Source organism: Mastomys coucha, unplaced genomic scaffold (assembly GCF_008632895.1).
Source record: "Mastomys coucha isolate ucsf_1 unplaced genomic scaffold, UCSF_Mcou_1 pScaffold16, whole genome shotgun sequence".
NCBI lineage: Eukaryota > Metazoa > Chordata > Mammalia > Rodentia > Muridae > Mastomys > Mastomys coucha.
In genome coordinates, this window is record NW_022196898.1 from 29,094,492 (window position 1) to 29,103,894 (window position 9,403).

A 9,403-nucleotide genomic window follows, 5' to 3' on the forward strand; every position below is an offset into this window, starting at 1 on the left:
CAAACAAACCCCAAGATCCCCTATTTCAAGTGGTATTACAAAACTTTAGTAATACATACAGCATGATATTGGCATTAAAAAAAAAGACATGTTGATCAATAGAATTGAATTGAAAACCCAGACAAAAATTCACAAACAAACAGGCACCTGATTTTTATAAAGAAGCCAGAAATAAACGCTGAAGGGATGAGGGGGAAAGAACAGTATTTTCAATAAATGGTGTTGGTCAACAGAATGCAATAGATCCATACTTATAATTCTGCTCAAAATTCAACTCTAAATGGCTCAAAAACCTCAACATTAAACTGGATACATTAAACCTGATGGAAGAGAAAGTGGTGTAGAGCTGTGAACTCATTGGCCCAGGAAAAGACTTTCTGAAGGATACTGATAGCACAGGGTCTAAGAATGTGGTAACCAATGGGATCTCATGAAGTGGAAAAGCTTATGTGGGCAAACAATATTCACATCTTTATTTCTGTCAGAATTATGGAAACACAAGAAGTAAATAAATGTGATTTATTAAATAAAGGCTATCATTCAGGTGATGTGCTTTATAGACATGCTTCATCACTGTTTAAAAGAATATTGTTTTTCCAGTGCAAAATTGATAGTTTCACTGGGTTAGTGTACAGTTCTACATAACATACAGGAAATAAGCTATTGTCTCAGATCTCTAATGTGATTGGTTAAAAGCTCTGTTCTAAAGAATAACAGAGGCTCATATGTTCCTTCTTGAGAAAAGAAATTACAAACATGTCTGAAGTAAGACCTGTGAATGTTAAAACTGGGGACATTAAATATATTCGTATGTTCACTATTGTCTTTCTTAGAGCCTGTGCTAGATAGGTTTAGGTCAACTTGACAGAAGCTAAAGTCATCTGAGAGGAGGGAGCCTCAATTAAGAAAACACCTCCATAAGATCAGACCATACAGAAGCCTGTGAGGAATTTTCTTAATTGGTGATTGAATTGGGAGGGTTCAGACCATTGTGGGTGGAGCCATCCCTGGGCTGGCATTCTGGGGTTCTACAGGAAAGCAGGGTGATCAAGCCATGAGGAGCAAGTCAGTAAGTAGCACTCCTCCATTGCCCCTGCATCAGCTTCTGCCTCCAGGTTCCTGCCATGTTTAAGTTCCTACTCTGACTTCTTTCAATGACAAACAGTGATGTGGAGGTGTAAGCCAAATAAACCCTTTCGTCCCTAAGCTTCTTTACTCATTGTGCATCACAGTAACAGTAGCCCTATCTGTTACAGAGACATATTTACTTTTAGCTTTAAAAAGTGTTTTATATTTAACTACCATGTTTAATTAAATCGAATTGCACTCCATAGCAACCTAATGTCCCAGAATCAAAAGATTCATTGAAAACCGACAGTACTGTGAATTTGAAGACCTTCTATAATTCTTAATTGTCACAAAAGAAGGATTGGACCATGCGTGAGTGCCTTACCTTCACAACCTTGGCACATCACCCATCTCCAGCGCCTATAATCAAAACCCACTGAGGCAGAGGGGTTCAGTTGCTGATCCATCATTCCCATTGTCCTTACTGAGATGGTGTTCAGTGATTTAACAATCTAAGACCATGAATAGTGGCTTGGCACACTTGAGCTTTCTTGAAGAAATCGTTCAGTTCAGTCATGTGTGACATTGTAACCCAGCTGAACATTCACCCTGAAATGGAGATACAAGTCACAACTTATATCTTAACAAATTGTAAACAGCTTCAGGCTAAATTATAAAGAAAAATGAAAAATACAATCTTATCATTTAGAAATACCAACTGTTAATAGCTTGAAGTTTTATTTCCAGTAACATTCTTAGTTTTGTACAGATTTGAAACTGCTTCCTTTACAGCACTACTGTAGGCTTTGTGTCTATTTAACAGCAATCAAAGTTTTACTTTATATGTTGTAGTCTGTGTATTTTGCACAGTTAAATTCTCTTCAAAACCCCTTACTAATTTTATGTGATTATATATTTACATTATCAATGACTATAAATTATTTGACCTGTTTACTATATGCTATGTACATTGTTTCTCTCAGAAAAAAAAAAACTCAACTTGTTTTATTCTCTCATAGTGTTTATTTTTAATTTGCATATTTCACTGCATGAGATCAGGATAGAACTTTTTTTCCCAATTAGCCCATCAATATTTTGATTTCTCATTATGTATAACATTAGTGTCCACTTGCACAAGTAACAGGAAATGATTTATTTCAGACAAGCATTCTTTGAGTGGGAAAAAGCTACATACCGTATGAACGTAAGGAATTTGACACGAAGACAAAGCTCTCATCTACATAAATACAGCTCTGTGTTGAAAATTTTCTTCCACTTGAATTATTATGCCCAGTTAAAAACTAATAAAGAATTGTTAAATTGTTCATATGCTTTCACTGCAGAGAGAGATGTTCATGAAACAAGAAGGCGTGTCGAGTTCACAAGTGTTACATTGTGTGGGGAAAATTCCACATGCAGAACCCGACCTCTAGAAAGCAAGGCCATGGCTTGATCTTTGACCTTTTGCAATCTGTGGTCAAGTTAAAAAGGCTGTCTGGAAATTCTCTAGTAAATATGAGCATTCTACGACAACCACACCAAGAAATGGAAGGAAATGCTTTATGAGGATGGCTTGTCAAAATCATTTCAAGCTAACTAAGTAGCATAAGGGATTCATTGATTGTACAATATTGTGAATGTGAAATATTCCTGACCAATTAAACATAGATTATGTAGATAAATGTGTAAGTAAATATAAATAATAAAGAATAATCAATGATTTTTAGCTGGATCCAATGTACATATGTAAAAATGTTCCCTGGTACATGGTACGAGGCCCAGGGTTGAGACAGGGTCTCACTGAGTAGTCCTCGCTGTCATGGAACTTGTTATGTAGACCAGGCTGTCCTTAAAGCTATAGCAATCCATTTACCCCTGACTCTGGAGTTCTGGGCATCAAGGCATGTAACAACACAGTATGCTGAGTCTGTTTTCTTTTTTTTAATTGCATGTACTTAATGTGTGTAACCTGAGGTTTGGGTTTATACACATATGTTGAAGCTATTGGCATCGGCAGGCAAATCAGCAAATCCAGCACCTCACACAGCGACATTTTCATGGGCACCTGAAGCCTGTTCTTTTAGAAGTTTTGCAATACCTACAGCACACCACCACTGAAAACTTTGGACACTGGAAACAAACTATTGTGATAATAATCCCCGCAGGTTTCTGTGTTAGTAGATTATATCTAAGTATGTAAGTATATAAGACTGGAAGCTAGAAGAAAATGTTAGTAACGAATGTAACTTTTTATTTAGAAATCTCAGATTCTTAACACTGGTGTAGTTCATTGGCGGAATAGCAGTGCTTTAGAGAACAATGGGTGAGACCGCTCACTACGTATTTCAGTTACACTAGAAAAACATAAACTAGAGCCTGGGAAAGCAAGTCAGCAGGTTCTTTCTTTCTTAGTAATCTAATTTTTCCTTTTGTTAAAAACAAAATCCCAGAGGTGTAGGAATGGACGTCCCGCTTTCTTTGCTCTCTTGGCAGTGTGCACCCACTCTGTGAACATGGACCAGCCCCTGGGGTGACAGCAAGTTTGCGGTGACACCAGGGTTTGGCTGCAAAAAGAAAGAGAATCTTTCGAGTCTTCAAATGTTTTTCAACATTATATCCTGGTTCTTCTATGAGCTATGCACATGCATGTATATTTTGTAGCAGGATCTCCCTACATAAACCAGACTGGCTTGCAACTTGTTGATCCTTTTCTGCCAGCCTCCTCAGTGCCAGGGCATGAGCCCCTCCACTTGGGTATTTTCTGTGAGTTTAAAATAAAGTTTTTCAAAGACATTCCCAAATACCGGACAGAAGGCTAAATGGAGACAGTGTATAAAACTTCAAAAGGATGCCCATCATAGCCATCTGGACCGCAGTGCTAAGATCTTCATCGCTCTCTCTAGATTCCTACACTTAAGAGCAATGGGAGGGTGTGGCCTTTAAGGAAACATAATACTTTCACATTCTGGGCGTATGTGAACTGGAATGATATCACATTTTACCACAATACTGCAAAAGTGCTGAGCACTGTGCCCTTTTGCGGACTTCACACCTCTCAGCACAGAGCAGAAGGTCTAGAGCAAGAAAACAGAGCAATCTGTCCTGTTTTTCCCTATGCATCCTCACTACTTCTAAAGCAAAGCAACAGCGACAGCATAGTGATGATCCTGCAGAAATAAGGGAGTGACAGGAAGGTACTTCCAGCTGCTTCCTTTGACTTAATGAGAGCAATGCTGCCCTGTTGAATTCCTTTCGAAGTGGAACGGCTGTTGTTATTTTGGGAGGTTTTGTTGTTGGTCATCTACTTAATTACATTTTTATCTTATTTACGTATTAAAATAACAGATGTGGAAAACCTCTAGAGTAGATCCTGGCACTAAAAGGCCAGTTCATTCTTGCGCATTTTATAAAGCACACTGATTATTATGTTTCTATGGAAATGCACATCCTTCTTTATGCTTTGGACTGTTGTGGTTACCAGAATAATTCAAGCCATCAGCTGCGGTGGTGCACGGCAGTAGGACATGATGAAAAGACGGAGGGTCACAAGTTTAGCCCACGGTATATCTCTTTTTCATTGAGGAGATGGCTTGCTGAGTGTTTGCTGTGCAAATCTGAGGATCTGAGTTTGAATTCTCACAACTTACTTAGACACCAAAGTGCATATAAGTAATCCCAGTGCCACCAAAGGATCCTGGGAGGGAGAGATGGAAGAACCTCTGGAAGGCAATATACATACATGGCAGGAAGAAAATAAAAAAAATCAAAAACCAAAAAATCCTCAAGAGTTAACTTCTGTCTCTGTGGCCAGGAGATTTGTCTGCTGAGAGTTCAGGCTTCATAAGCATGCATGAGTTTTACATCACCATAAATCTATGGCACTATGAAATATGACATGTTAGGCTGCTAACCTATATGGTAGCATTATGCGCGATGATACTTTCTTATCTTCAAGTCCTATAGGAAACTAAAATACTTCTAAATAAATTATTACCTAGTATGCACACTTCCTACAACACAATTTAAATAAGTAAAGTGTTCTGCTATGTTTAATTTTTCTTGGAACAAAATGTAGGTTTGCATAAACAATGATATGAATTCAAAATCTACATGAGCACCAAGACTTAAGAAATGCAATCCCCTGTCTGTTAAATCCAAATCCTGTGGAAGATGTGATAATCAAAGCATAGCTCCATAGGATTGGGAATGCGGCTTGCCTGAGTTACAGGTCATTAATAACAGACTGTGTAGTAATATTGGCAATTTTATTGACACACCCATGCTGTAGGAGGATGAGAACAAATCGTTATGCCTCTGTCTCTCAGAACAGAGTGGACACTGAAAACTCCTCCTTATGTTGCAAAGTCATCAGGTGGCAGAGAGGGGCTTGCCATGGTGAGCGGCTATCTCTGTGACATGACTCAGGGTTCCCGCACAGACCAGGGTGCCCTTCCCATGTTGCTAAAGCTTGACGTTGCAGAATGCTTTATTCTTGAGGTCAGCAGTTCTAAAGATGGGTATCTTTCAGTGTTTTTAAATACTCCACTTAAAATTACAGACATCTAAACCCCACCCAAGAATGACCGCATGAGGATATTTGTGATCATGGCAAAGTAAGTGTGAAAGTTTGAAATCCAATAAATGACAGTGCCTCTCCTCTCCCATCTGCCCCCATCAAAGCTACCACTTAAACCCACTTCCAAGTGTTCTTATTTTAGTATGAATCACTGGAGAAATATGTTGAGACAGGAGAGAGACAGTCCATCAGTATAGCTATAGAAGGAATATGAATTTCATAAAAGTATGAATTTCATAAAAGAGTAACCCATTCTTCTATAGATAGGGTCTAGCAGAGACTTAGGAAAAATGTTTTATAACTTGGTAAAGTAGAAAATTTCCAAGCTCATTTTTTTTAAAAATAGAAATTGCAAAACAGGACATTTCTGTAGTAATATTATAGACTTTCCAAATTAATAAGCTGAAGGAAAATGTTTAAGTCAACAAGAAAAATGTCATGATGATGCTGTATTTCTAAATAGATAGCTAATATATAGAGATATAGTAATATTTCAGAAACGTTCATAGATCCCATGCCATGTGTATACCCAAATGACACCACTCTTTGCTAAAATTAGGTGAAAATAGATAATTGCCAGCCGTCTTCTAAAGATAATTAGACTCAGCAGGGTCAGCTTTGCTTTGTCAAAATCCCACAACCAGGAGCCAGGAGCCAGGAGCCTAAGCTCAGATCCATCTTTCAAATGCTCAGGATTCCAATACATCTCTGCAGTCCCTAGAAATCAAGCAGAATTTTGTCCCTTATAATATAGTTGCTGCCTTTGTACCCTAATAATGACAGTATATGAATCTTGTCTTTCTCACAGAAAAATAAATCTGAGCTCACCATCAAACCAGAGAAGATCCTTCACAGTTAGTTATCCTCACTGTAAGAAGGATCTGAGACAAATTAACTTAAAATAGAAAAGTTTCTTTTCTAATAATGTTATCTATATTTATTTTTATTTTATGGAGCTTTAAAAACTACATTTAAATTAGCAAACAAAACAGTGGATTTTGTTATCATATTTTCATACATAATGACATATGTCATTATACCTTGTTCTAATGTATGGCCTTCTTCACTGCATTCCCTTGACACTCTTGCTTACTCCCTAACTGCTCTCCCTCCCTCCTTCATCTCACAGGCATCTCTTACCCTCTCTTTCCTCCACCTTCTTCATTAAGACTGTTTCTATCAGCCCATTTCTGGTTTCAAGATATATATATATATATATATATATATATATATATATATATATATGCATTTACATGCACATCGACATGAAAAGAAACAAACCATATAAACAGAAACAAATTTGGTGTCTGGCTTACTCTATTTAGTATAATGATCTCCAAATCTAACTATTTGCCACAGATGTCCATGTTTCATTTATGAAAAGCTGAATAGATATGTATAGGGACCATGTGTTATTTAGCCATTCATCTGATGATGGATATGTATCCTGCTTACATATCTTGGTTGTTGTAAATAACAAAGTGATAAACATGAATGTGATAGGATTTCTGAAGTTGGGTGGCTTACAGTCCTTCAGGAGTGTTTATCTGGATAGAATGGTAGTTAGTTCTGCTTTAAGTGTTTTGAGACAGCTGAACTCTGCAATGGCTATACTGGTCTACATTCCTACCAACAGTGAATGGGTTTTCTTCTTTCCAGTATCTTCACTAGCTCAGGTTGTCCTTTAGTTTATGACAGCCACTCTAACTGAGGTAAGTTACAATTTCAAAGAAGTTTCTATTAGCATCTCCTTGAAAGCTAAGGGTGTTGTACACATCTCAAAGTAATTATTGACTATCTGTAGCTTTAGATAACTATAAATTTGGTTCATTAGTTCTTTTGTTGATTGTCCAATTTAGTTTTTGTTATCTAAAGAATTTCATTGTGGAGAAAATCTATCCCAGTTGTACTTCAGGCAAGGGGTTAACATTTAGACTGCATAAAGAATTTTAAAAGTTAAACACCCAAATCTCCTGCTGTCAGTTATGGACTACACAAGCATGAAGATCCAAGCACAATCACCAAGAGCCCATGTAAAAAGCAAGGGTGGGCATCAGGGACTATAACTTAGGACTGAAGAGGCTGAGGCAGGAGGATTTCCTGGGTGTGACTGACCAGCCAGCTTCTCTGCTCAAGCACTAGTAACTCTTTAGTGAGAGACCTTGTCTCAAAAAATGGCGAAGAATGATTGAAAAATACTTTCAATATTATGCACACACATACATATATATGTATATATATATATTTGTGTATATATATGTGTATATATATATATATATAATGTATATACACATACAGTCAGTGAATGGGCCAATGAAGTGAACAGATAGTTCTCAGAAGTACAAATTGACAATAAATATTTTTAAGGTGTTTAACATCCTTACCAACCAGAGAAGTGCACATTGAAATTATTTTTGGAGTCCATTCCACCTTAGAATGGCTTTCATTAAGAAAATAAATGACAACAAGTGCTACTGAGAATATGCAGAGAGAGGAGTACTCCTTCCTGAATGGCAGGAGTACGAATGGGTGCAGAAACTATGGCAAACAATGTGAAGTCTTTTCAAAAATCTAAAAATTGAAATACCATATGACCAGCCACACCACTGGTAGATGTATACCCAAAACTCTGTATTTTGCCACAAAAAATACTTAGACATCCGTGTTTGTTCACTTTTTTTTTTTTTTTTTTTTTTTGGTTTTTCGAGACAGGGTTTCTCTGTGTAGCCCTGGCTGTCCTGGAACTCACTCTGTAGACCAGGCTGGCCTCGAACTCAGAAATCTGCCTGCCTCTGCCTCCCAAGTGCTGGGATTAAATGTGTGCGCCACCACCCAGCTTGTTGCCACTCTTTTAACAGCAGCAAAGAAACAGAACCAACCTAGTTGCCCATCAGCATAGGGGAGTATAATAAAAAATGTGGTAGATACCCATAATGGAATTCTATTCAGTCACAACAGAAATTAAATTGTGAAATGTACCAATAAATGATGGAATAGGAAAGCCGTATAGTAAGTTAACCCAGCCTAAGAAAGACAAGTACTGAAGGATTGCTCTCGTAGATGAAGTCCAGCTTCTAATCGTTAAATATGTGGGAGAAAGTGTGGATAGAGACCAGGAGATTAGAAGGGCTCGAGAAACAGGAAAATTGCTTTAAAGGACTGGGGTGAAGAGTGTAATGGGATGTATGTGATATGAAATTAGAAGAGACAATACTGAGGTAAAGGGGTACAGCTGAGAGAGGAGATGGGGGATGGGGAGGAAATGGAGGGTATCTGCCAAAGTATGTATTAAAACGTCATAAGGAAGCCAGCTATTTTGCAAGCTGTTGTTTAAAGAAAAAAAATATTATCCACATAGCTTCACAAATTAAAATAAGACATCTAGGAACCAACCTAGCTAAGATGGTAAAAACATCTACAGGGAAAACCAAAAAAAATGAAGGAAATAGACACCAGAAGACACAGAAAAGCAAAAATCAGAGCAAAAGAAGGCACAAGAACATCGCAAGACTTTCTGTGCTTGTAATGGAGAAAGCTCACACTGTAAAAATGGATGTTGTAGCCAAAATTATCAACAGATTTAATGTAATACCCATCAAAATACCAATGACGTTTTCCACAAAACCCAAGCAGCCAGAGCAATCCTAGCAGAAAGGGTCATGCCGGAGGAGTCATGATCCCTGAAACCAAATTCTACCACACAACATAGGACTTCTGCAAAAGAATCCATTGAAATAGACCCATGGCTGAACCTACACA